The sequence below is a fragment of the Ornithorhynchus anatinus genome, chromosome 2 (assembly GCF_004115215.2).
Source record: "Ornithorhynchus anatinus isolate Pmale09 chromosome 2, mOrnAna1.pri.v4, whole genome shotgun sequence".
Taxonomy (NCBI): Eukaryota; Metazoa; Chordata; class Mammalia; order Monotremata; family Ornithorhynchidae; genus Ornithorhynchus; species Ornithorhynchus anatinus.
Window position 1 is genome coordinate 55,366,503 of NC_041729.1, and position 25,385 is coordinate 55,391,887.

The 25,385-nt window shown below is 49.7% G+C and overlaps 1 long non-coding RNA gene across 1 annotated transcript; it reads right to left on the reverse strand.

Annotated features, from left to right (window-relative positions):
* Positions 1–1,902: 1,902 nt before the first annotated feature.
* LOC103170735 lies at positions 1,903–2,492 on the reverse strand. The gene is made up of 2 exons (XR_486367.4): positions 2,245–2,492; positions 1,903–2,142 (listed from the first exon to the last, which is right to left on the reverse strand). It is a non-coding gene; the product is annotated as an uncharacterized LOC103170735 (long non-coding RNA).
* Between the last annotated feature and the right edge of the window lie 22,893 nt (positions 2,493–25,385).

The window sequence follows — 25,385 nt, forward strand, 5'->3', positions numbered from 1 at the left end:
TAAAGTTGCCTGGCACATAGTATGCACTTAACAAATGCATACTCTGTTTACTGGTATGGTGTAAAGGGATTCATCCTGCCTTCATGGAGAGAAGAAATGATTCTCAGACAACCCTGATCACTGCTGCGACTCACCTCTGCACCCCTTCCCCTTCCTTTCCTCCAGCTCCCCTCAATCCATCGCTCAGTTGTAATTATTTAGCACTCACTGTGTGCAGATCACTGTACTGAGCTCTTAGGAGAGTACAGTACAAGAGAGTTGGTAGATAACGTTCCCTGCTCACAATGAGTTCTCAGTCTAGAGGGGGAGACAGATGTTCATATACATAAATAAATTATGGGAAGGTACATAAGTACCATGGGGCTGAGGAGTGAATAAGGGAAGCAAATCAGGGCGACGCAGAAGGGAGGAGAGGGGAAATGATGGATTAGTATTTGTTAAGCCTCTTGGGGAAGATGTGCCTTCAATAAGGCTTTGAAGGTGGGCGGAATGATGGCCTGTCGGATATGAAGGGGGAGGGTGTTCCAGGCCAGAGGCAGGACGTGGGTGAGAAGTCAGTGACAAGGTAGATGAGATTGAGGTACAGGGAATAGGTCGCCATCGGAGGAGTACAGCGTGTAAACTGAGCAGTGAGGTAGAAGGGGGGCAAGGCCGGACCCACAGGTAAAAATATTGTCCAGGGAACCCCGCCTCAGCCGCCACCTTGAGACTTTCATTCCCAGGTGGTGAGAAGGAACCAAAAACAAAGTGAAAACGATTCTCTGGCTCAGAGGGGAGGCGGGCCACCACCCAGCCAGATGGGAAAGTCTTAAAGTTGTGACGAAACCTGTATCGAGGCCATTTCAAGAGCATCAGGCCCTCCCTAACAGAAGAGAATGAGAAATAGAGCTATATTTATATATATGTATATATACATATATGTATATATATAAACACACACACGTAGTTGTCCTTCAGGTTTGAAGGTGACGCTACTCGGGGGGAGATTTGTATCAGTGTGTGCAGGTGTGGTTGACGATACCAATACGAGACCCATAAATCATCACTTTTTAATGAGCATCTACTGAGTATTAGGCACTATTAAACAATTGAGGGTCCGACAGAAGCTCATCAAATGTTTCCTGCCCTCAACACATTTTCAGTTTAATGAGGAAGACCCAGCGGTGTGTATTATAGGCAGAAGCGGGTTAAAGGTCGGAGGTAGGGACAGCAGCGGACAACCTTCAGCACCGCTCCCAGTGGCCAGCCTTGGCCGGAGATTGGATTTCTTTCCGGGTTTCTACGTTCATTTTCATTCCATCGTATTTACTGAGCGCTTACTGTGAGAAGAACAATGCGCTAAGCGCTTGGGAAAGTACAGTACAGCAATAAAGAGTGACAATATCCGTGAAGAATGACAATCCCTCCCCACAGTGAGCTCACAGTCTAGGGCGGGGGGAGACAGACATCAATACCAATAAACAGACATCGTAATAAATAAATAAAATTACAGATATGTACATAAGTGCTGTGCCGTGGGGTCAAAGTCCTTGCCAACCCATACCGCTTTGCTGAGCTTGGGAAGCATCAGAGGCAGGGCTTCCCTCTCCCAGGTTCCCCAGAGTTGTAATTGAGAAATAATTTGTTTAGCCCGCTACATCTCCGCACTGGGCAGCCCAGACTGGAACTTTTAGATAGCGGCTGCAGGTGCCTATTCCTGGTCACCCGATGTCCCCCAAATTGTGGAGGATCCATTTGATAATCCGGTTTTTACCTGGGGAAAGTTTTTACTTTATGAAACTCCTAGAGATTTTCGCTTTTTATTTTTGATTAGCGTGTCCCCAACCTTCCTCTTCGCCGACCCCATCCCGCCCCTCATGCCTATTTCCTCCTGCCAGGACATAAGGGTAATTTAGCCAGAGATGAGTATTCAAGGTTTATTGTCACGCAGGTGGCATTTGTTCAGAAGCAGGCTCCTGGTCCTCGGGGCAGTCATCGGTCAGTCTGCACAATGTTGGGGGGGTGGGTCGGTCTGGATCTCAGGCAGGCGAGGTCGAGGGGGTCTCAGATGACTCGGGTGGCATGTGTTCTCGAGCAGGAGCGTGGAGAGTGGCTCTCAGTTTCTTCTCCTGCTTCTGCGAGAAGATCTCCTGCTGCGTCTGCCTAGGGGAGAGAAGGACAGACGTGAGGCGAGGATGTGGGAAGCACGACCCGGAAGGCCAACCTCTCCAGGGCAGTGGAAAAAGGCCACTCAGTGATAGCTACCTTTCCTCCTCCTGCTTCTCCCTCTTCTCCGGCTCCGCCGGCTAAGCTTCCTGGACCTGGTTTGGCGGCCGCCCCGGCGGCTCCTCCGCCGGCGACGGTAGAGGCTGCGGCTGCGGCTGCGGCTCCGCCTGAATCTTGCCATATTTAGGTGGGTCTGTGGCCTTCAAGATCAGCAGAGGGGCGCTTGCATGTGGTTGAGCCAGCCAACCTGTCTCGGTGGTAGACTTCTGTGTTGTGGCTGGGGCCGAGAGTCGCCCTCTCTTATAGGGTCCCGGAGGGGGGGGGGCCGGGGGTGGGGAAGGGGCGGGGGAGGGGCTGGCCCCCCTTCTGTTACCTCAGTTGCCTGCACCTCGGCTGTGATGTGTTACAATGGCCGCCGCCCCAGCCAGTGAGCGTCCAAAGAAAATCAGAGCCGGGAGCGTGACCTTTGTTGACGGTGGGATGAGTGAAATGGCCGACCTGGCCAGGTCGATCGATCGATGATTGGTACTTTTTGAGCGCTTTCTACCAGCGCTTTCTGGTATTAAGCACTGGGGAAAGTGATTTCCCACGTTCATTTAATGCTGCCAGAACCCCAGTCTGCTCCCTCCTGCAAAACAGGCGGTGGCCCAGTGGGGAATCTCATGTCATCGGAGACTTTTCATTCAAGCAACTTAACGGCCCTCCCCGATGCCCTTCAAATGACCCCCAAGCTCCAGAGGAGCCCAGTCTGGAGTCCCCATCAGGCCTCTTAGAGAAGTCAGCCTCACTTTCAGGGTTAAATGAAAATGGGGAAATGAGTTTCCGCATTCCAGGCTCCTTGCGCTGGGTAGCATCAGATGTGAGGACGTAGCTTGGGGGTGCATGAGGCAGCTTGGAAAACCATTTTGGAGATTTTTAAAGGAAAAGCCCAGCAGGTGCCTTGGGATCAGATAGAGGGGAAAGTCTTCTCTCTCAACATTTGGTTGAGCAGGCCTCATTTCCCCTCCTCCCTCTCCCTTCTGAGTCTCCCAGACGTTTAGATCTGTACCCTTGTAAGCAGTTGCTATTCAACCCACTCTCAGCCCATAGCCCTTACGTACATATTTGCAATTTATTTGAATGTCTGTATCCCGCTCTAAACTGATAGCTCCTTGTGAGTCATGAACATGTCTACCAGTGCTTTGTACTCTATCCTCCCAAGTACTTAGTAGAGTGTTCTGCACACAGTAAATGCTCAGTGACTACGATTAATTGATCGACTGCCCAGCAGGCTCTGACAGGGAAGGCTGTTTCAGGGCTTGAGACTGTGCATGACTCCCCCGTCCTTGGCCCCCAATCAAAACACACACTCACACACACACACACTCTTCAGGCCTCAGTTTTCCCATCTATAAAATAAGGAGAGGTATCTCTAGCCTCCCCCAGGATTGTTATTTTTGACGTTCATCCCAGAGAACTCAGAACAGAGCTGGGTGAGGCCTCAGAAGGACCCATTAGAAGTCCTGGGCCAGGGACACCACCTAATTCTCAAGGCGAGAAAGACAGTAGTAATAATAATATGCTGAGCTCTGAGAGGGGCTGCAGAACTGGAGAACCAGACAAGGGATAGCGGAAGTCTCCAACCCATCCAGGAGAAAACTTGGATTATCAAAACCAATTTGCATATTACCTCACTTTGCCTATGAGTTTGCCTTTCTCATTTGCAAAATTAAATAATTAGCACAACAGGAGCACCATTCAGGGCCAGCCTCCAAAAGTGGCCGGAACCAACTGCTCCCAGGAACAGTAGAAACAACACGGGGCTGCACCTTGACAAGCGGAACGCTGTTTCCAGAGACACGACAGGGATCCAGGAGTGGTTCAATCAATCAGTCAGTTGTATTTATTGAGGGCTTACTGTGTTCAGAGCACTGTACTAAGCACTCGGGAGAGTGTCGTATAACAGAGTTGGTAGAACGTTCCCAGCTTGCAGGCTAGAGGTTCGCTCCTGGAAAACTTTCTCAGGAAAGTACTGATGTCCTTTTCACCTTTTTCATGTTTTTCCTCAAAGTCACCAGGTTGGGAGCCTTGAACAACTGTAAAGGAAGAGAACTGTAAGGGAAGCAGTGTGACCTAGCCGAAAGGGCCTGGGCCTTGTAGTCAGAGGACCTGGCTCAACCTCTTACCTACTGTGTGACCTTGGGTGAGTCACAGGTTTCTCCACTGTAAATGAGGATTAAATACCTGTTCTCCCTCCTACTTAGAAGGTGAGCCCCATGTGGGACAGGGATTGTGTCCAGCTGGATTGATCTGTATCTCTCCCAGTTCTTGGAATAGGGATCAACATATAGTAAGTGCTTAACGAATACCACGAAAAAAACCAAACCAACCCTCCCCCCCCCCCCCCCCCCGAGTTTGTGGCTCCCGGGGAGTGGACCAGGGGAGTGTTCTGCTTTCTGAACCAACCGAGCTTGGAGGTCACGGGGGTTGGGCAGGGGGTGCGGTTTGGCTTCGGGCCCAGTCCTGGTTCTCTATAGCCTGGGCCCGGCAGCCTCAGGGGTGGCCCAGTTCTCTGGAATGGCCCTGGATCTTGGGTTCCCTATTTAGCAGCTTTGGGGGAAGGCTCAATTTCACTTGGGCAGTTTTCGTTTCCCAGCAAGACCCTCTGAGGCAGTTTTCCTCGGGTTTTCTGAAGAAGGTGCTGGCCTCTGAGACCGTTAAGTTCCAGACTGCATCCTCTATAGGAAGCTGCCAGAGAAGGCAGCTTAACTGTCCTCTCCCAGAGGCAGACCCACCCTCTGGTTTCTCTCCTCTTGTGTGAGATGTCCTCTGTTTGGGGGGTTAGTGATTTCAGACTCCCGCTTGGCCCAGCTGCCCCTAAGATGTGTCCCACAGCCTCTTAGCGTTCTCTTCTACCCTCTCTCCATCCCTGTGACATAGTCCACCCTGGTCACGGTCCTTAGGGTGGTGGAGTTGGGCCAATAGGTCCCCATGGTGACCCCTTGCTTGCTCATATGTTTTCCCTGTCAGACATTTCCTTAGGCCTGTGTGGGTGTCTCCCCAACTCCAGGCCTCTGCCAGTCAGTTACTTTACCAACGCAATCAATTAATCAACCGTATTTACTGAGAGTTTACTGTGTGCAGAGCACCGTATTAAGCATTTGGGAGAGTATACTACAACAGAACCGGTAGACACGTTCCCTGCAGTTTGGAAATCTTTGCCTTCCATAGCTTACATGTCTCCACCCGATGGTTTTTGACCTCTGGCCTCTGGGGTCAAGGCATCGCTAGCCATGTTCACCCTCTGGGGGACGGGGCAAGTCACTGAGGCCGCTCAATCCTTAGAGTGTGAGCAGGCTTGCTTTGGGGCTACTTGTACTGATGTGGGACATTGAACCGGCTTCAAAACGGAGGTGGTGGGAATCTCTGGGGCCATAAACTCCGACCCCCTGAAGTAAATGGACGATGGCAATTCTTTGTCGTGTGTGATATTTGTTAAGAGCTTTTATGTTCAATAGTATTTACAGTATTTATTGAGCGCTTACTATATGCAGAGCACTGTACTAAGCGCTTGGAATGAACAAGTCGGCAACAGATAGAGACGGTCCCTGCCGTTTGACGGGCTTACGGTCTAATCGGGGGAGACGGACAGACGAGAACGATGGCAATAAATAGAGTCGAGGGGAAGAACATCTCGTAAAAGCAGTGGCAACTAAACAGATAACTTATGTGTTAGACACTGTACTAAGTTCTGGGCTAGGTACAAGCTGATCATGTTGGACACAGTCCACGTGCCACGTGGGGCTCACAGTCTTAATCTCCTTTTTACAGATGAGGTAACTGAGGCACAGAGAAGTTCAGCGACTTGCCCAGGGTCACCCAGCAGGCAAGTGGTGGAGCTGGGATTAGAACCCAATCCTTCAAATTCCCGGACCCGTGTTCCATCCAGTAGGCCACGCTGCTTCTCAGAATTTCAATTCCATCATTAAAGACTACTTCAGTAGGATGGGAACTCTTTGACCTTCATCAGACCTTCCTTGTCATTCTGGACACTCAGCCCGCCTCCTCCCCTCCCATGTGTGCGCTCGGGGTGAAAAAATGCCCATTGTCCTCTCCTGACCCCCATTTCTCGGCGGGGGGTGGGGGGCGGTGGATGGAAACGTGGTGGATGGTCCTGAAACCTCTCAGATAGTAGTGTAGAGACAGGCCCGGTTTGGTTGAAGATGGTGCTGGTCAAACTAGCCCTGGCACTGATCTCCCTCACCTCATAGCAAGGCCCTGAGAGACAACTTTCTCTGCTGACTCCCAGAGCTTCCTTGAAGCCAAACGGCAACACCGGAAGACGCAAGCAGCTTTGCGGGGTGGTGATAGAGGCAGAATATAAACCCGTGTGAAGGAGGCAGGCTGACTCTGGGGTTTATGGCCCCAGATAGGATGAAAAATATGCACAAGGAGTTATTTCTAGCCCCTCTCAGAGACATGGGATGGGATCGGTGGTAGAGACAAAGGCAGGCAAGTCATGCCAGTATGTGATCACAAACCTCAATGTGGACCAGGGGCGGGGGAGCGGGGGGGAACAGGCTCGGGTATCTAACGACATAAACTCATCAGTCATGTTAGTGCCACTGAAATTTCATTGTTGAATCACAATCAAACCTAGCCATTCGGTCAGCGGGTCAATAATCGATGAATCAATCCGTCAACTGAGGGCTTACTCTGTGCAGTAAAATGCAACGCGACAGAGGTGGTTAGACACATTTCGTGCCCACAAAGAGCTTACAGTCTAGAGGGGGAGACCGGCATTAAAGTACGGATATGTACACGAGGACTGTGGAACTGAGGGTGGGGTGAACATCGAGTATTTGAAGGGTACAGATCCAGTTGAATAAGTGCCACAGAAGGGAGAGGGAGTAGGAGAAATGAGGGCTTAGTTGGGGAAAACCCCTTTGGGGAGATGTGGTTTTAATAAGGCTTTGAAAGTGGGGAGAACAGCTGTCTGTCATCTATGAAGGGGAAAGGAGTTCCAGGTCAGAGGGAGGACACGAGCCAGGGGTCGGTGGCAAAATAAACGAGATCAAGTTACAGCGAGCAAGTTAGCATCAGAGGAGCCAAAGGTGTACGTTGGATCGTCGTAAGAAATCAGGCAAGGTAAGAGGGGGCAAGGGGATTGACTGCTTTAAAGCCAATGGTAAGGAGTTTGTGTTGATTTTGGAGGTGGCTGGGCAACCACTGGAGGTTCTTCGGGCCTGGAGAGATGTGGACTGAATGTTTTTTGTAGAAAAATGATCCGGGAAACAGAGTGAAATACGGACTGGAGTGGAAAGAGGCAGGAGGCGAGGAGGTCACCAAGGAGGCAGATGCAGTAGTCAAAGCAGACTAGGATAAGTGTTTGCATCAGCTCGGTCACAGTTTGGAGAGGAAAGGGCGGATTTTAGCAATGGTTGTGAAAGTAGAACCAACAAGATTTGGGGACAGAATGAGTGTGTGGGTGGAAGGAGAGAGAGGATCCCAATACTGACCTGGGCACCGTGGGAGTTTACAGAGAAAGGACACTACAGGACATTCCCAGTGGACAAGGAAGATACATTCATTGTCCAACCAAACAAAGCAAGCTTGTAATTGCCTTGAGGGTGGGGACTGCATGTTTTATTTTTAAGGACGGGGTTTAGGTCCCTGCTAGGGCAGGGCCGCCTCAGAACCCGTCTGTGGCCCTGGAGCCAAAGCCGCCTTTGGGGGTAGCCAGAGGCCAGTGAGGCGGAGTGGCTGCGGGATCCTGCTTGCCTCCGCACCTCGCACCTCGGAACTTATGGGGCGTCACAATGCTCTGCACACCCCCAGGCTACCCTTTGAGGATCGTCCTGGCTCGGGCAGGCCCACGTCTACCCATGTGTGCACAACCCTGTGTGTGCGTGTGTGTGTATGTGTGAATATTTTTGTGGGCATATCTAAGTGTACATGTGTATATGTGGGGGGGAGGGTAAGTGTATATGGGTATGAATATATATTTGGGCATGTCTAAGTGTGTGTGTCTACGTGTGTACGTATGTGTGGGGGAGTGTGTATGTGTGTGAATGTGTATGTGAGTATGTCTGAGTGCATGTGTGTGTGTGGATAAGTGTGTACGTGTGAGAGTGTGTATGTGGGAATGTCTAAGTGTGTGTGTGTGTAAGTGCGTATGTGTGTGAAGGCGTACGTGGGCATATCTAAGCGTGTGTGTATGTGAGCGTGTCTAAGTGTGTGTGTGTATGTGTGTGAATGTGTACATGAGCATGTCTAAGTGTATGTGTGTTGTACATAAGTGTGTAAGTGTGTATATGTGGGCTTGTGTCAGTGTGTGGGTTTGTAGGTGTGTGCATGTCTTTTGTGTGGCCCTGGGCAAGTCACTTTACTTCTCTGGACTTCAGTAACCTCAAGTGCAAAATGGGGATGAAGACTGTGAGCCCCACGTGGGACAGGGACTGTGTCTAACCCAATTTGCTTATATTCACCCCTGCGCTTAGTACAGTGCCTGGCACATAGTAAGCACTTAAATACCACAATTATTATTATTACTATTATTATTTTGTGTGTAAGTGTGTATATGGGCATGTCTGAGTATAATGTGTGTGTGTGTGTGTGTGCATAAGTGTGTGGGAAGGGTGGATGTGGGCAAGTGTAAGTGAATTTAAGTGAATTAAGTGAGCTTGGTGTGTGTGTGTATGTGTGTGTATGTGTGAATGTGTATGTAGGCTTAAGTACATGTGTGTCAATGTGCTGATAAGTGTGAATATATATATGGGTAAGTGTGGATAAGTGTGTATCTGTGGAATGTGTATGTGGGCATGTGAAAGCGTATTTATGCACGTGTATGTGTGTGAATGTGTATGTGGGCTTGTGTTAAGTGTTTGTGTGTATCAGTAAGTGTGTGTGTATGTGTAGGGGTGTGTGTGAATGTGTACGTGTGCAAATGTGCATTTACGAATGTAAGTATGTATATGTGTGTATGTAGGTGAATGTGTGTATGTGTGCGTGTGCGCGCGTTCATTCAATTATATTTCTTGAGCACTTAACGGTGTGCAAAGCACTCTCCGTAGCGCTTGGGAGAGTGCAATACAACAACAAACGGACACGTCCCTGCCCACAACAAACTTGCCGTCTAGAGGGGGAGCCGGATGTCAAAATGAATGAGTGAATGAACATATAAATAAATAAATTTATGTGTGTATGTGCATATGTGCAGTGAGATGGGACAGAGAGACAACTAGTAGTGAGGTGGCTTGAAATAGGAAAGAGAAACTGTTCCGGAGTCTGTTTTTAACTTTCACTTTCATTGTTCTTTCTCCTGCTTCGTCTGGGTTCCCGGCAGAGTCCTGTCTGGGCGGTCGGTGTCTGGCGGCTGGTGTCTGGCGGCGGCCGGTGGCCAGTTGCTGGTGGTCGGCGGCCGGCGAGGCTCCGGCTAGAGAGAGAAGCGAGCCGGGCCGACCTCTTTCCGCTCGGCCGGACCTGATCCGGGGCCTCTTTGGGCTGGCCGCAGCCCCGGCCCGTGGAACAGAGCGGTAGCTCTGAACATGGGTAGGACTCCCTGTGGGCCTCTGTGGACTATATGCCCGAGGACAGAGTCCAATATTCATTTCTAGGCCCCCCCCCCACAGGTTTAGGGCTATTGAGAGACTTGGGTTGGGGGGTGGGGGGCATCTCCCTCCTCCCTATTCTTGTCTCCAGGTGCTGAGTTCCAGGTGTGAATTGCTTCTGAGCCTCCCCAGATTTGAAATCACCTGGATCTGGCAGGAAACAGCTGCAGTGAGACTTGAAAGGCACCCAGCGTGCCCCAACCCCCCAGAACAATCCGCAAAATGAACCTTCAGCCCCCGGACAATAGGGCGATCCAGGATAAGATCCTTAAAGCCACCTAGCCAGTGCCACGGGTTCTGCATAAAGAGGGAAGAAAGGCGGGAGAGAAACTGGCTTTCTTATGCAGGCAGTACTTCTGAGACTGGGTCCATGAGTCCAGATGTGGGTTTAAAAAAACGGTTTTCGTCAAGGGCTTATTATGTGCCAAGCACTGTCCTAAGCGCCGGGGTGGATACGAGTAAATCGGGTTGGACGCAGTGGAGCTCAGTGGAGTCTTGATCTCCATTATACAGATGAGGTAACTGAGGTCCAGAGAAGTGAAGTGACTTGTCCCAGGTCACACGGCAGACATGTGACAGAGCCACAATTAGAACCCGTGACCTGACTCCCAGGCCTGTGCTCTATCCACTACGCCATGCTTGTCTGACTCACAGCGCCTTACTGCCCTGGGCTCCACTCCGGTGCAGATTGGCCTTTGCTGGGCAGTTGCATTTGCCCTTTCCAGACTTTTTGACAACACCCCCTGGTAGCACCCACAGCGTATGGCTTGTCTAAAGGGATATAGTAATAATAATGATAATTACGTGCCAGGCACTGTACTAAACGTAGGGGTAGATCCAAGGTAATCAGATTGGACAAAGTCCCTGTCCCACATAGGGCTCCAGACTTAATCTCCATTTTCCAGATGAGGTGACTGAGGCACAGAGAAGCTACGTGACTAGCCCTCGGTCACCCGGCAGACAAGTAGTGGAGCCAAAATTAGAACCCAGGTCCTTCTGACTCCCAGGCCTGTGCTCTATCCACTAGATCACACCACTTCCTTTTAAAAGTTCTAATTGGCCTTGATTCCCACCCCCCATAATTAATAACTGTGGTTTTGTTTAGCACTTACTGTGTGCCAAGCACTTTTTTTTCCCCATGGTATTGGAGATGCAGCATGGCGTAGTGGATAGAGCACGGGCCTGGGAATCTGAAGGTTATGGGTTCTAATCCCCGCTCCACCACTCGTCTGCTGTGTGACCTTAGGCAAGTCACTTCACTTCTCTAGGCCTCAGTTCCCTCATCTGTAAAATGAGGAATGAGGCTGTGAGCTCTATGTGGGACAGTGACTATGTCCAACCCGATTGGCTTGTATCCACCGCAGTGCTTAGTACAGTGCCGGGCACATAGTAAACGCTTAAGAAATACCACAGTTACCATTATTAAGCACTTCCTAGGTACCAGGTTGGGGTAAACACAAGAAAATCAGGTTGGACAAAGTCCAGGTCACACAGGGGACTCACAGTCTTAATCCCCATTTTACAGATGAGGTGAATGAGGCCCGGGAGGAGTTAGGTGACTAGCCCCAGGATCACCCAGCGCCTCTGACTGAATAAACACTCTTTTTCAGGAGGCAACGATGCTCTTGCCCCCCCTCCAATCCTTTCACCCCCTACCTTGGCTCCATTCCCCATCCCCCATCACCACCCGTTCAGGACCTGTGGTCGGTTGAGCTCTTGCCAGATTTAAGCCTTGAAATAGCCAGGCTGCTAGGACTCCTCACTGGCCTCTGGGGAATGGCTTAGTTTAAAGAGGCACAGCTGGAGCCAGGTGCTCAAGGCCACATATTTTGCAAGAAACGCTCAGCTGCTCAGCAGATTGGCTATCTTGGCTCCTGCCCTAATGAAAAGGAAGTAAGTCGCTTTTTGTTCTCCCTTACGGGGCTGTTGCGAGGCCAAGACCAGATAATCAATGTGAAAGCACACTGGAAAAATGAAAGTGCGATACAGTAGGTGCGATATCATCGTCCGGAGCCCTGAAACATTTTCTACCAGACGCTTGCATAGCTGGAATTTCTTCAACCCAACCAGCGCGTATTTCCAGCAGAGTACTTCAATCCATCATCATTTATTGAGCACCTACTATGTTCTGAGCATGCAACTAAGCGCTTGGAAGAGCACAGTGAAATTTAATGGACATGATCCCTGCCCTCAAAGAGTTTACAGTCCAGCAGAAGCGATAAACATTAGAATCAGTGACAGATAAGAGGAAGTGATAGAATATAAAGATAGGTACATAAATGTTATCCCGAGGTTATGATAACTTAAGTGCCTAAGTGATAGGGAAATGCTGAAATAGCTGGGGAATATAAAGTGGGGAGTTTAGAAACAAATTGAGGTAGTTCTCCTAGAGAAGGTGGAATTTCAAAAGGGCTTTGAAGATGGGGAGAGGTCTCTCGGACCACAGAAACCCCTCAGACCACAATGCACTGAAGGGGAGGGATCCTCTGCGGTGTGGTGGATGTGAAAGGGGAGGGAGTTCCAGGAAGGAAGACCCAGATGTTTGGGGAGGGAGGAGAATGAAGCCCACTGAGCAAGTAGCTGGGCTTGGTTTGTGGGTCGACCTGGGTAATTATTTTTTCATTGTACTGGTTAAGCACTTACTTACTATGGGTCAGCACTGAGCTCTGGGTTTAGATACAAGTTTACCGGGCCAGAAACAGTCCCTCGAGGGACTCACAGCCAAGAAGGAGGTAGAACAGGGATCAGATGCCCATTTTACAGTAGAGAAAACTGTGGTCCAGAGAAGTTAGGGACTCACCCAAGGTCACATTCCCAGATGCACCACTTGTCTGCTGTGTGACCTTGAGCAAGTCAATTCACTTCTCAGTGCCTCAGATATCTCGGGCAAGAGGTGGAGCCAGGATTAGAAACCAGATCCTCTGGCTCCCAGGCTGGTGTTTTATCCACTATCTCAGGCTGCTTCTCAATTAGCGTTCCTATAGGGGAATGAGTTGGGAGAAAAAGTGTGCAGTAACTCCTCACTAAATCAATCAATCAGTGGTATTGGAGTGCTTACTGCGTGCAGAGCACTGTACTAAGCACTAGGTAGAGTACAACAAAATGAGTAGACCTGATCCCTGCCCTCGAAGAGCTTACATTCTAGCAGGATGGTGGTGGGTGGGTGGTGTTGGGAGAGGGTACCTAAATACTTAGGGGATAGGGATTCGAGTGCATAGGTGATGCAGAAGGGAGAGGAAGTAGGGTGGGGAGATGAGAGGGTGGTCAGGGAAGGCATCCCGAAAGAGATGTGATTTTAGTAGGGCTTTGAAGATGGGGAGAGTGCTGGTCTGCCAGAGTGGGAGGGAATTCCAGGCAGGAGGGAGGGTGAGAGCAAGGGGTCGGTAGCGAAAGAGACGAGTGTGTGCGGCACAATGAGTGGAATGGTATGGAAGGATTGAAATATGCGGACTGGATTGTAGTGGGAGGGGAGCAAAGAAAAATAAGTGGGGAGAGAGCTGATGAGTGCTTTAAAGCTGAAGGTGGGGGGTTTCTGCTTGATGTAGAGATGGGTGGGCAACCATTGAAGTGGCGTTTTTTTCAGAAAAATGATCAGGACAGCAGAGTGAAGTATGGACTGGAGAGGGGAGAGGCTGGAGGCAGGGAGGTCCACGAGGAGGCCGACGCAGTAATCGAGGTGGAATATAAGTACAATCAATCGATGGTATGTATTAAGCTTTTACCGTGTGTAGAGCCCTGTACAGAGCCCTTGGGAGAATACACTAGAGTAAGGAGAAACAATCCCTGCCCTAGTCAGGGAGGCAGACATTAAAATCAATGAGAGGTACCGGAAGCAATCGAGTATAAAGGTATATACTAAGCGCTGTGGGGCTGAGTGGGGAGGTGACTTACCTAAGTGCTTAGTGAGTAGGGACTCGATCACAGTCTCCAACCCCAATTCTCTTCAACTGAATTACGGAAGAACCAGGAAGGCTCATTTATATCTCCAGGTAGAAGCTTCAAAAACAAGCCCACAGTGTTTTAATTCAGTGAAGAGCCTCAGTTTAGGACGTAGTAACGCGATCACAGGTGAGATTTGACCTTGAGCCCTCCCTCGGAGAGAATTTCTCATTTCGATGAAATCCTGTGGTCCCCTTCCAGCCTTAGAGCCTGCAGCTAAGCCTTGTGTTTTCCAGGGAAGAGGATAATAACAGAGGGGTTGGATTAATGAATGTCTACGGGGTCTTTAATGATGCAAAGCGCTAAATACTAACGATCACCCCTCGGGTTTGTCTCAGCCTCTTGGAATCCTGAAACATGTCTCCGTGTATCTGTGTGTTGCCCTTGTCCTCCTCATCTTTTTCCTCCTCCTTCTCTTCCTGCTGCTGCTGCTTATATTCCTTATCGCTTTTTAATGAAAGTGCCTAGATAAAGGCCACGGAGCCTACCGAGGGAGTGAGAGAGAGGAACGGAGGGAGCCTGTTGGCTTTCTGAATGGATGCCTGTACACTTCCTCATGTTAACACATCTGGATTATTAAATCACTTTCCAAATGCAGCCAGCTCCTTCACATCTTCATCACGGAGGGGGCTGCTGAGATCAGCAGCTTTTCGCCTATCTCCGTGGAAATTTCAGAACGTCGGCATCATAAATCGCTCGCTGCTGGGCTCCCCGATCACCCCTGCAATCGGGGAAGATGCGCGTTCCTAAGGGAAACGCTTTTTTTTTTAACACGGCAGGGTGAAAGGACTTGCCTGTTGGCAGCCACATCCAACAGTCATCGTCACGGGGGAGGTGCAGTAAGGTCTATTTGTTATCTCCTCCTGGCACTCATGTTTTCAAGAACTGCGGCTCAAAGTCAGCCTCACCTGACCAGCATTTATGCCCTGGATGCCCTTTGTCGGGCTCCCTATCCCAGATGGGAACCTTGAGTCCTAAGATGGATCCTGGGATGGGTAGGATTCCCCCTCTGTGAAATAAACCGGGTCTTTCTCCGAGAAGCAGCATGGCCTAGTAAACAGAGTATGGGCCCGGAAGTAAGAGGGGCCTGGGTTCTAATCCTGATCCGCCACTTGTCCGCTGGGTGACCTTGGACGAGTCACTTCACTTCTCCTTGCCTCGGTTCCCTCATCTGTAAAATAGGGATTAAGACTGTGAGCCCCGTGTCCAACCTCATTAGTTGCTATCTACGCCAGCGCTCAGTTCCTGGCACATAGTAAGCACTTAATGAATACCATTAAAACCCTCCACAAAAAACAGAGGGTTGGGGCTTGAGCAACAACTCCAGAAGATGATTTAGGCATCCGTTTCCTGGTGACACCCCCACCCCCAACCAAGCTACTCTTCAATTCTGCTGCTCTTGACCCCATAACCTCCCCACCTCTTCATCAATTTCACACCACCAACGCCCAGCTTTGGATCACCTCCAGAGTATGTTCTTCCTCTCCCATGCTGCAGAGCGCTGATGGCAGAAATCCAGGCAACAGGCCCATTTCGACCATTTCGGTTCATCCTTGTTTGCTATATTTTTTTTTTTCACATGGTATTTGTTAAGCACTTGCTCTATGCCAGGCACTGTACTAAGTGTTGGGGTAGATCCAAGCTAATCAGGTTGGAAGGAGTCCATGTCCCACATGCGGCTCGCAGTTTTAATTCCTTTTGACAGATGAGGTTATCGAGGCACAGAAAAGTTAAGTGACTTGCCCGAGGTCACACAGCAGACAAGGCCGTATTAGAACCCAGGTCCTCCGCCTCCCAAGAACGTGCTCTTTCCACCAGGCAACTTTGCTTCTCTTTTCTTTATGTTGCTCTCTCTTCTGCACAGCAACACTGCTTTCCTTCCCTTTTTTGACTCCCATGCCCACGGCCCCACCACTTGTCTGCTGTGTGACCTTGAACGAATTACGCAGCTTCTCTGTGCCTCAGTTCCCTCCTCTGTAAAGAGGAGATTAAGACTGTGAGCTTCATGGGGGACACGGACTGTATCCAACCTGGTTAACTTGGGTCTACCCCAGTGATCGGTACAGTGCCTGGTGAAGAGTTTAACAAATAACATTAAAAAAATTTGATTTTAGCATCTGTCTCCCCCTTTAGATTGCTAACTCCTTGAGTTCAGCGATCATGCCTATCACTACCTCTATTGTATTGTCCCAAGAGCTCCGTACACAGAAAGCATGTGATAAATACTATCGGTTGATTGTATTCCTGCAGAAATCAATAAATAAGGGCATTATTTATTTCTCATTTTCAGAAATCTGCACATACTCTTCATTAGATCTCTGTGGAAATGCCACAAGACTTGAAGGGTGCAACCCGAAGATTCATCTTCGAGAAGAAATGCAGTGGAACTCTGTTTTATTGTACTTTCCCAAGCACTTTTTTTCTTTTAATGGCGGTTAAGTACAAATACATTATTATTAAGTGCTTACTAAGTGCCAGGCACTCTAGTAAGCGCTGAGATGGACACGAGCTAATCAAGTTGGGTACTGTCCATGTCCCACATGGGGCTCCCGATCTTAATCCCCATTTTACAGATGGGGGAAATGAGGCCCAGCGAAGTGGAGTGTCTTGCCCAAGATCACCCAGCAGACACATATTGGAGTCAGAATTAGAACCCAGGATCTTTCGACTCCCAGGCCCGTGCTCTATCCACTAGACCATACTACTTCTCCACTTAGGACAGTGCTCTGCAACACAGTAATCACTCAATAAATACCACTGATTGATTTATTAAAAGTACTGACTTTAGGGACTGCTGGGCCATCTCCCCCGCTTCTCCCCCTCATCCCTTCCCCGGCAAGATGTTCGCCAATAGAACACAGACATCCGTGTAATCCCCGAATCACCCTGGGGCTTCGGGCCAAAATGCAGCACCGAAAATGCAGTGAGACAGTGAGAAGCAGCTTTGCCTAGTGGATAGAGCACGGGTCTGGGAGTCAAAGGACCTAGGTTCTATGCCAGGCTCCACCACTTGTCTGCCATGTGACCTTGCCAACTCATTTTAACTTCTCTGTGCCTCAGTCACCTCACCCATAAAAGGGGATCAAGACTGTGAACCCCATGGGGGACAAAGACCGTGTCTGATCCGATTATCTGTATCTACCCCAGTGTTTAGTACAGTTCCTGGAAGATAGTAAGCGCTTAACAAATACCATAAAAAAAGAGTGACAAAGTGCCGAGACGAACAAGAGAATTATGAGTCAGGACTGCTCCAAGATCATCTGATTCACGAGCTCAATACTGGGTGGTCTTCAGGGCGTGTGGCTTAGGAGGATCCCGCAGACCGTCTTTCCTTCCAGGGAATGTGACAGAGCAGACTGGAAGACGGGCAATTGGCTACCAGTGGTAAAGCTTTGCAAGCATTGGCCCGCTCACCCACTGCGTTTCACTTTCTGTTTCTTGGAAATGTTGTCTTTCCTGCTTATCTTCAAGAACACGTCTGAGTAGTCAGTTGCTGCCAGGTTGTCATCCCACGCCAAGGGTCGCTCTCGGTTTCCCAGCATCCTCCAGGTCCGTCTCCATCCCGACGGATACCGGGACCGTCGTGGCTCTTATTTTCCTAATGACTTTGTCGTTTTAAGCACTTGAACCTCTCTGTCTTCCCTCTTGAGTTTTTTCACTTTGATTTGAGGGCTTTGGTGTCTTTCTGGAATTTAAGAGACTCTCTCCTCCTTCCCCAGGTGGCTCCCTTTGTTTTGTTGGTTTTCTAAACAAATTTAGGGTGATCAGTCAATCAATCATTTGTTTGCCATCTTCTGGGGACAGAGCACAGTCCAAGAAGCTGGCGAAATAACAATGACACAATGACACTGTAATTGCACACAGGACCCTGGCCTCCAGGAGTTTATATGCAGAGGGTTTTTATGAAGGGAGACAAAGATTGAGAAAAACTCCCCGTAGGGACTATGGAAAAAGTGACTAGAACGGCGACGTTAGGAAAAGAAACAAATTCCACCAGATGATCCTCTTTCCTTTACTTTGTCCAGAGATCCAGTTTTCCCTAACCAGTTGGCTTATAATAAAAATCACTGTATTCGTTAAATGTTTCCTATGTGACCAAGCCCCGTTCTAAGCTAGAAATAATACAACCAGATCAGACACAGTCTGTACCCCACCTGGGACTCAATTGAGTTACCATTTTCCAGATGAGGAAAAAAAGCACAAAAGACTGAGCAAATGGCAAAGACGGAAGTGGCACTGTCCGTCTCCCCCGATTAGACCGTAAGCCCGTCAAACGGCAGGGACTGTCTATCTGTTGCCGACTTGTTCATTCCAAGCGCTTAGTACAGTGCTCTGCACATAGTAAGCGCTCAATAAATACTATTGAATGAATGAATTCGGGTCTCCCGACTCGCAGTTCTCTGCTCTTTTCACTAGGCCTCACTTTTCGGGAGAGGAAAGGGGGCGCTCAGCCTTCCCCCTCTCCTGATTATAGAATAAGAAGACCCTTTCATATCCAAAATAGTTCTCAAGACGCCCCACTCTCTTTGCTTTCTCTCTAACGCACTGTTCCCCCACTTCCCAGCTGATTTTGCTTTGTCCACAAGACTGCATCATTAGGTCTCCCCTGTGGCTTCCCCTCTCCACATCCCCAAGCATCTCAGGAGGGGGCTTTTCTTAAACCACACTCTACCCTCCATCCATTTTACCTGTGCTCAACAGAGAGGTCGATATAGTTTGCCTCCCCTCCCCAGCCCCATCTAAAAAGTTGCTCTCAGAGTGGGATTTGGAGGGCAGGAGATTAAACCTCCTCAGCAAGGTTTCTCCATTTCCTCTCCTTGCACCAATCCAGTACTGCCTGCTGGGTAACCTTAGACAAATCACTCACTGCCTCTGTCCCTCAGTTTCCTCATCTGTAAAATGGGGAACAAATACCTGTTCTCCCCGACCTGAAACCGTGGGCCCCATGTGGGATAACCTGATCATCCTGTATCGCCCCCAGTGCTCAGTATAGCACTTGGTACAAAGTAAGTGCTTAACTATATTCTTCTTTTTCTTCTGTCTTCTCTTTTCTCCCTATTTCTCTCATCTTTTTTCTTCTTTCTTCTCTCTTCTTTCTTCTTCTTTGTATCATTATCATCATTAGCGAGTGGCTTAACAAATTTGTGAAGCATTCCATATTTTTACTTAGCTAACCTCCTCCAAGAGGCCTTCCCAGACTGAGCCCTCCCTCTTTTCCCTCTGCTCCTCCCCCCTCCCCCTTCACCTCCCCTCAGCTGAGCCCCCTTCCCCACTGCTCCTCCTCCCCTCGCCACCCCACCCTCTGTTCCTCCCCCTCTCCTCTTCCCCTCCCCTCAGCACTGTCCTCATTTGTATATATTACTTATTACCCTATTTATTCTGTTAATGAGGTGTACCTCCCCTTGATTCTATTTATCGTGCTAATGTTGTCTTGTTTTTGTTTTCTTCTGTTTTGCTCTGCTGTCTCCCCCGATTAGACTGTGAGCCCGTCAATGGGCAGGGATTGTCTCTATCTGTTGCCCAACCGTACATTCCAAGCGCTTAGTACAGTGCTCTGCACATAGTGAGTGCTCAATAAATACTACTGAATGAATGAATGAATGAATGAGAGGTCTCAGCATCCCTCCCCTCAGCCTCGGGGCCCATGGGCTCAGTCTTAAAAAGGAATCGCATGGGCCGAACGGACATCAAATTGGCAAGCCCATAATACATGCAGCCTACCTCCTCCTCTCCTACCTAGTGCGTATTTTGTTCGGGGAGCAGGGAAGCAGGGAATCTGGATCGGGGCAGAATTTAAAATGAGCATTCCGGAGGTGGAAATAAAAGCCCAGCGGTGAGGAACGAGGCACCGGTGAGGGAATAAGTGAATAAATGTCACAAATGCCAACCCGCCTCTTCCGTTCTAGCAAGCTTGAATCTTTTCAGAGTGGATGACCTCAGAAAGTCGCCAAGACTGCTACTGTCAGTAGTTTAAATAATAATAATAATAATGATGATGGCATCTGTTAAGCGCCTACTATGTGCAAAGCACTGTTCTAAGAGCTGGGGGGGGTTACAGGGTGATCAGATTGCCCCACGTGGGGTTCACAGACCTAATCCCCATTTTACAGAGGAGGTAACTGAGGTACAGAGAAGTGAAGTACTTGCCCAAAGACACCCAGCCGACAAGCGGCGGAGCTGGGATTAGAACCCATGACCTCTGACTCCCAAGCCCGTGCTCTTTCCACTGAGCCACGCTGTTCCTCTCCCTGCCTCCCCGCCCCTAACGGGCAACACCCAGTCTTATCGGAAGGGTCAGGTGCCCTTCAACGCCTTGGCTCCATCTCCTGTTCTGTTCCCGAATCAATTATCACTATTGAGTCAGTCGTTACTTTCGGCCCCGAGGCTGTTGCTCGCTCCTCTCCGTCTTGGGAGGAAAGGAGCTGGAAAAAGCCATCTTGAGAGGTGGGACACTCAGGGCAGCCTGGCCTGGGGGTTCAGAAGCGTTGTTCTCCGGGCAGGGAAGCCACTACCTTCCTGGTGCTTGGGGTGCGGTTGGCGACGGTAGCTCAGATCCTCTTTCGCTTACAGAAAGTAAGTCATTTCTAAAGAAGCGCTCCAGTAGAGACTGCATCACTTTGTTTCTATTAGACACTTCTTCCCGCTAAAAGAGGATGTGAAATAACTAATTCCAGGACTTTTGAGGGTTGCGGCTGCCCTGGGACCTGGAGCGGGATAAGAAAACCTAGAGACCGAAGTGCTTTGAAGAAGGCCGGGAAACAAATCCAGAGACATGTATGGTAACCTTCGAAAGGGAATGTTCCGGCAGAGGTCTTCCCGACTAACACCCGCCTGGCAGGAACGGCTTACAGGCCGTTTCCATTTTTAAAAGCCTCCCCCTGTAGACCGTCAATCAATTGATCGTATTTATGGAGCGCTTACTGGGTGCAGAGCCCTGTACTGAGTATTTGGGAGAGTACAATATAAAGATAGAACAGAGTTGGTAGGCACGTTCCCTGCCCACGGCGAGCTTACAGACGAGAAGGAGTCTACACTGTACGGGGGAACTAAAATCCTTTGTGGGCCGGGATCGTGTCTACCACCTCTGTTGCATCATACACCCACGAGCGCTTAATCCAGGCTCTACACCCAGTCACTGCCCCATAGGGGCTGTTTCCAATCCAATTACCTTGTGTCTACCCCAGTGCTTGACACATATAAGGGTTTTAAGAAATACCACAATGATTTTCCCCCCCTCTAGGCCGTCAGCTCACTGTGGGCAAGGGATGTGTCTGTTTCTTGTTGTAACGTATTCTCTCAACTGCTTAGTACGGTGCTCATCACACCGTAAGCGCTCAATAAATACAATCGACGGACTGACCGACCGACTGCTAAATACCATGGATTGATTGACTGATTGAGATGCCCCCTGTTTCCCAGGGCCATCCTCCTTCCCACCCCTGAGAGCAGAGTTGTTCCGCCCCAGATCGAAGCTCAAGCCTTCCGTCAAAATTTAAGTCCATTTCCAAGCTGGGGAATCGGCGGGGATGAGAAGCCGCGTGGCTTAGTGGACAGGGCACGGGCTCGGGAGTCAGAGGACGTGGGTTCCGAGCCCAGCTCTGTCACGCGTCTGCTGTGTGACCTTGGGCAAATCACTGAACCTCTCTCTGCCTCAGTTTCTTCATCTGTAAAATGGGGATTAAGACCGTGAGCCCCACGTGGGACAATCTGATTACCTTGTATCTACCCCAGCGCTTAGAACAGTGGTTGGCACGTAGTAAGCACTTAACAAATACCATAATTATTGTTATTAGTACATACAACAGCTGGCCCTGTCCTCCAGATAGCAGCCTTTCATGGCATGAGGACGGTTTTAGTTAGTCCCCATCCGGTCCTCTCTGCTCCGAGCGCAGTAATGGTGCTTCCATTACGTTTCTCCCTTAGCCCCTAAGTATCCGGCTCTCTGGCCTTCCTGGTGGAGCGCGCCACTCCCTCTCAAGTCCTTCCCTCTAATGTGGAACCCAGTTTGGAGTAATCCTTGCCAAACCCCGAAGGCTCCCTGATTTCACAGCAAGCTCCCTGGGACGCCGAAGCCGGCCCTGCCTCCGGGATGTCTTCCTCCACCGTCTTGTTAACCAAGAGCATTCCTGGGCGATTAAAGCACTTTATTCCTTTTACGCGTGGCTCTGAGCCAAGTTAGCCCCCCCCCTTCCTACCCACCAGCCCCCCAGGCGCTCCCCGACGGTCGCTGTTTTTCACAGCAGATGCCAGGCGGCGGAAACTCGGAAGCTTCGATTCTTCTCGGGTACAGTTTCGTGCGGGTAGGGGGTTGGGAAGGAGGACTGTGGGTGGGGAGAGGGCAGCCAGAGCTGTTTACCCCAGCGGGTCTTTATGGCCTTCAAACATCCCGAGGAACCATTTGTCCGTGAGTCTGTCTGGGATGGTGCAACCCTCTCGATTTTCCACCTCCCAACAGCACCGAGGCCTGGTCCGAGTTTCCGTCTAATGCAGCTGGAACGGATTCTGCTTATTGTTCCCACTTGTCACTCCACCAGCACCGTCTTCCATGGCAAAGGGCTGGGACGGGTGTCCTCCCTTGGGGGCGTAGGGCGAGGCCCCCCCCCCCCCGTCAGCCACTTGGTCTAGCCAGTGGTATTTACTGAGCCCTTACTGTGCGGCTCTGTGCTCTGGAGTCGCTCTTGGAATGCGGATCGTCTTCCTCTATCCACTCATCCTTTCTCCTTACCTCCTGGGACCATTTCCCCATCCCTAACTCTGTCCCGTCTGGGCCGCTATCCTTTAGTTTCTGTCTCTTCTGGACTTTCTACCCTTCCGTTACCCATTCTTACTTTGCGCTTGGAGGTGTTCGCTCTAAATCTTAGACTGGGAGCCCCATGTAGGACAGACGCCGGATTCGATCTGCTCCTGTTATATCTGTCCCAGCACTTAGCACAGTGCTTGTTACATAGTATATGCTTAATAAATTCCATAACTATCAACATGGACACCCCTCCACTCATTCATTCATTCATTCAGTCAGTCAGTCATACATTCACTCATTCAATTGTCTTTATGAGCACTTACTGTGTGAGGAGAGTACAAAACAACAATAAACAGTACCTCATAGCCAAGGCCTCCAGAACCTCCAGTACCTCCGGAACATTACAGCCAGGGTCTCCTTATCCAGAAACGCATTCTTGCCTGTTGTTTCTGGCTATGCTCTGGATTTAGAGAAGGCGGCAGAAGATACCATCGGGACCCCACATGACAGGAGGAGCCGTCGGGAGCATCCCCGGTGCCCCGAGGGAGTGGCTCCAATTTGCCCACAGTCTGGTCCTTTTACTGGGATTGGCTCGTAAGCTGGCAGATGTTTTCATCACAGCAGGTGATGTTGTGGTGAATGTGTATGTCCTGTGTGTGCACGTGTGTGTGTGTGTGTGTGTCTGTTTGTAGTTTTGCTTTCACATTCAGTATTCGTAGATGGCCCAGATTCCCGTAAGTCGTATGATCTGATTTCCAGAGCAGATTAGGCCACTGTGGAATTGATCTGAAACCACCCTGTAGAGAAACAGATCTTTTTTCCTCCATTTTCATTATCTGATTTGATTGGAGAGTTACATTATCGTCGGGACCTTGTGATGAGGAGTAGTAATTTTTTTAAAAAAAGCACAACCAGACCATCTAATTCCTTCCAGCCGCCCGTGGCAGGATTTCTTTCTTTTTTCCTAGGGGAGCAGGAGGGAGAGGGTAGTCGAAATTTAGCATCCGAGAGGAGGCCGTGCTTTAAGGTCAAAGGCCGGAAGGACAGTCATCCAGCTGGGGCCGGCCTGACCTAGGGGCCTGCCTCATGGGGCAGCCAGGTGGTCTACATCTTTGCCTCCTGTGGTCCACCCATGGGCCAGAGACTCCTCGGGGCCATCTCTAGGCTATGGAGTTCCTGGTTATTCAGTTAGTGCCTGGATAATCTGTTTCTCAGGGTGGCAGCTGCAGAGTTGCTGTTCCAAAATCAGGAGAGCAGACAAAGCCGCATCCAAAAGCCCCGGCCGGTCCCGAGAGCCTTGGTCTGAAAGCATCCCAAGTCCCACGCCTAGGCGGGTTCTGAGAGCCTCACCAAGTTAGATTCAGTGTGAGGTGGGGATGGGGGAAGTGTCAGAGATTTTTCAGAGCAGGGGTTTCAATCTGTGTGTCCACTCTGGCTCCCTCCCCATCCAAACCCTTTCCACACAAATCTCCCAATCAGTCAATCGGTGGTACTATCAATTAGTGATATTTAATGAATGATTACTCTGTGAAGAGCACAGTACTAAGCATCTGGGTGGGTACCATACAGATGATACTATTCAATTCCCTTAGGGAGATTACAGTCTAAAGGGGGAGACAGACATTAAAATAAATTACAGGTAGGGGAGGGATATACACATAAGTGCTCTGGGGGTGGGGATGGAGGTGCAAGGGCCTAAATTCTTGAGAGAGGGACTAAGTGCCCAGATGAGGCAATAAGGAGGGAAAGATGGAGTGGAGGGATAAGCTTAGTCTGGGAAGGCTTCCTGGACGAGCAGCGTGGCTCAGTGGAAAGAGCCGGGGCTTGGGAGTCAGAGGTCACGGGTTCTAATCCCCGCTCTGCCGCTTGTCAGCTGTGTGACCTTGGCCAAGGCACTTAGCTTCTCTGTGCCTCGATTACCTCATCTGTAAAATGGGGATGAAGACTGCGAGCCTTATGTGGGACAATCTGATTACCTGGTACCTACCCCAGAGCTTAGAACAGCGCTTGGCCCATAGTAAACGCTTAACAAATACCAACATTATTATTATTATTTCAACAGGGGGAGTGTTGGTCTATCAGATATGTAGGGGAAGGGGGCTCCAGGCTGGAGCAGGGAGAGGCTGGAGGCAGGGAGGTCAGTGAGAAGGCCGACGTGGTATAAGATACAAGAACGGGATATGATACATGCTCGAGCCAAACTGATAGCAGTTTGGGTGGAGAGAATTGTGAAGCTGTTGTGGAGACAGAACCAAGAAGATTTAGTAACAGATATGTGGGTTGAAGGAGAGAGATGAGTGAAGGGAAAAAGCCAAGGATGAGGCCCTACAAGACAGGAGGGTTGGTAGTGTTGCCTATAGTGGGGGCCATCGATCATATTTACTGTGCGCAGGACACGGTACTAAGAGCTTGGGAGTACAACGCAGCAATATAACAGACATATTCCCTGCCCACAACGAGCTTACAGTCTTGAGGGGGTAACAGGTATCAGTATAAATAAATAAATTCTGGATATGTACATAAGTGCTGTGGGATGGGAAAGTAAGGCAGAGGAGAGATTTTGGGAGGGAAGATGTGAAGTCCAGTTTTGGACATGTGTGCATATGTACTTGTTTTTGTCCGTCTGTCTCCCCCGATTAGACTGTGAGCCCGTCAGTGGGCAGGGATTGTCTCTATCTGCTGCCCAGTTGTACATTCCAAGCGCTTAGTACAGTGCTCTGCACATAGTAAGCGCTCAATAAATACTATTGAACGAATGAATGAATGTGTGCACGCACACATACACGAACACACACACAGACATATACAAAAATCCTCACCAGAAACTTCTGGTAGAGGGTAGCAAGAAGCATAGCAGCTGTCAAAAGAAAGTTGCTCCTATATATATGCCCCAAATGGGGCACGCTTCTCTC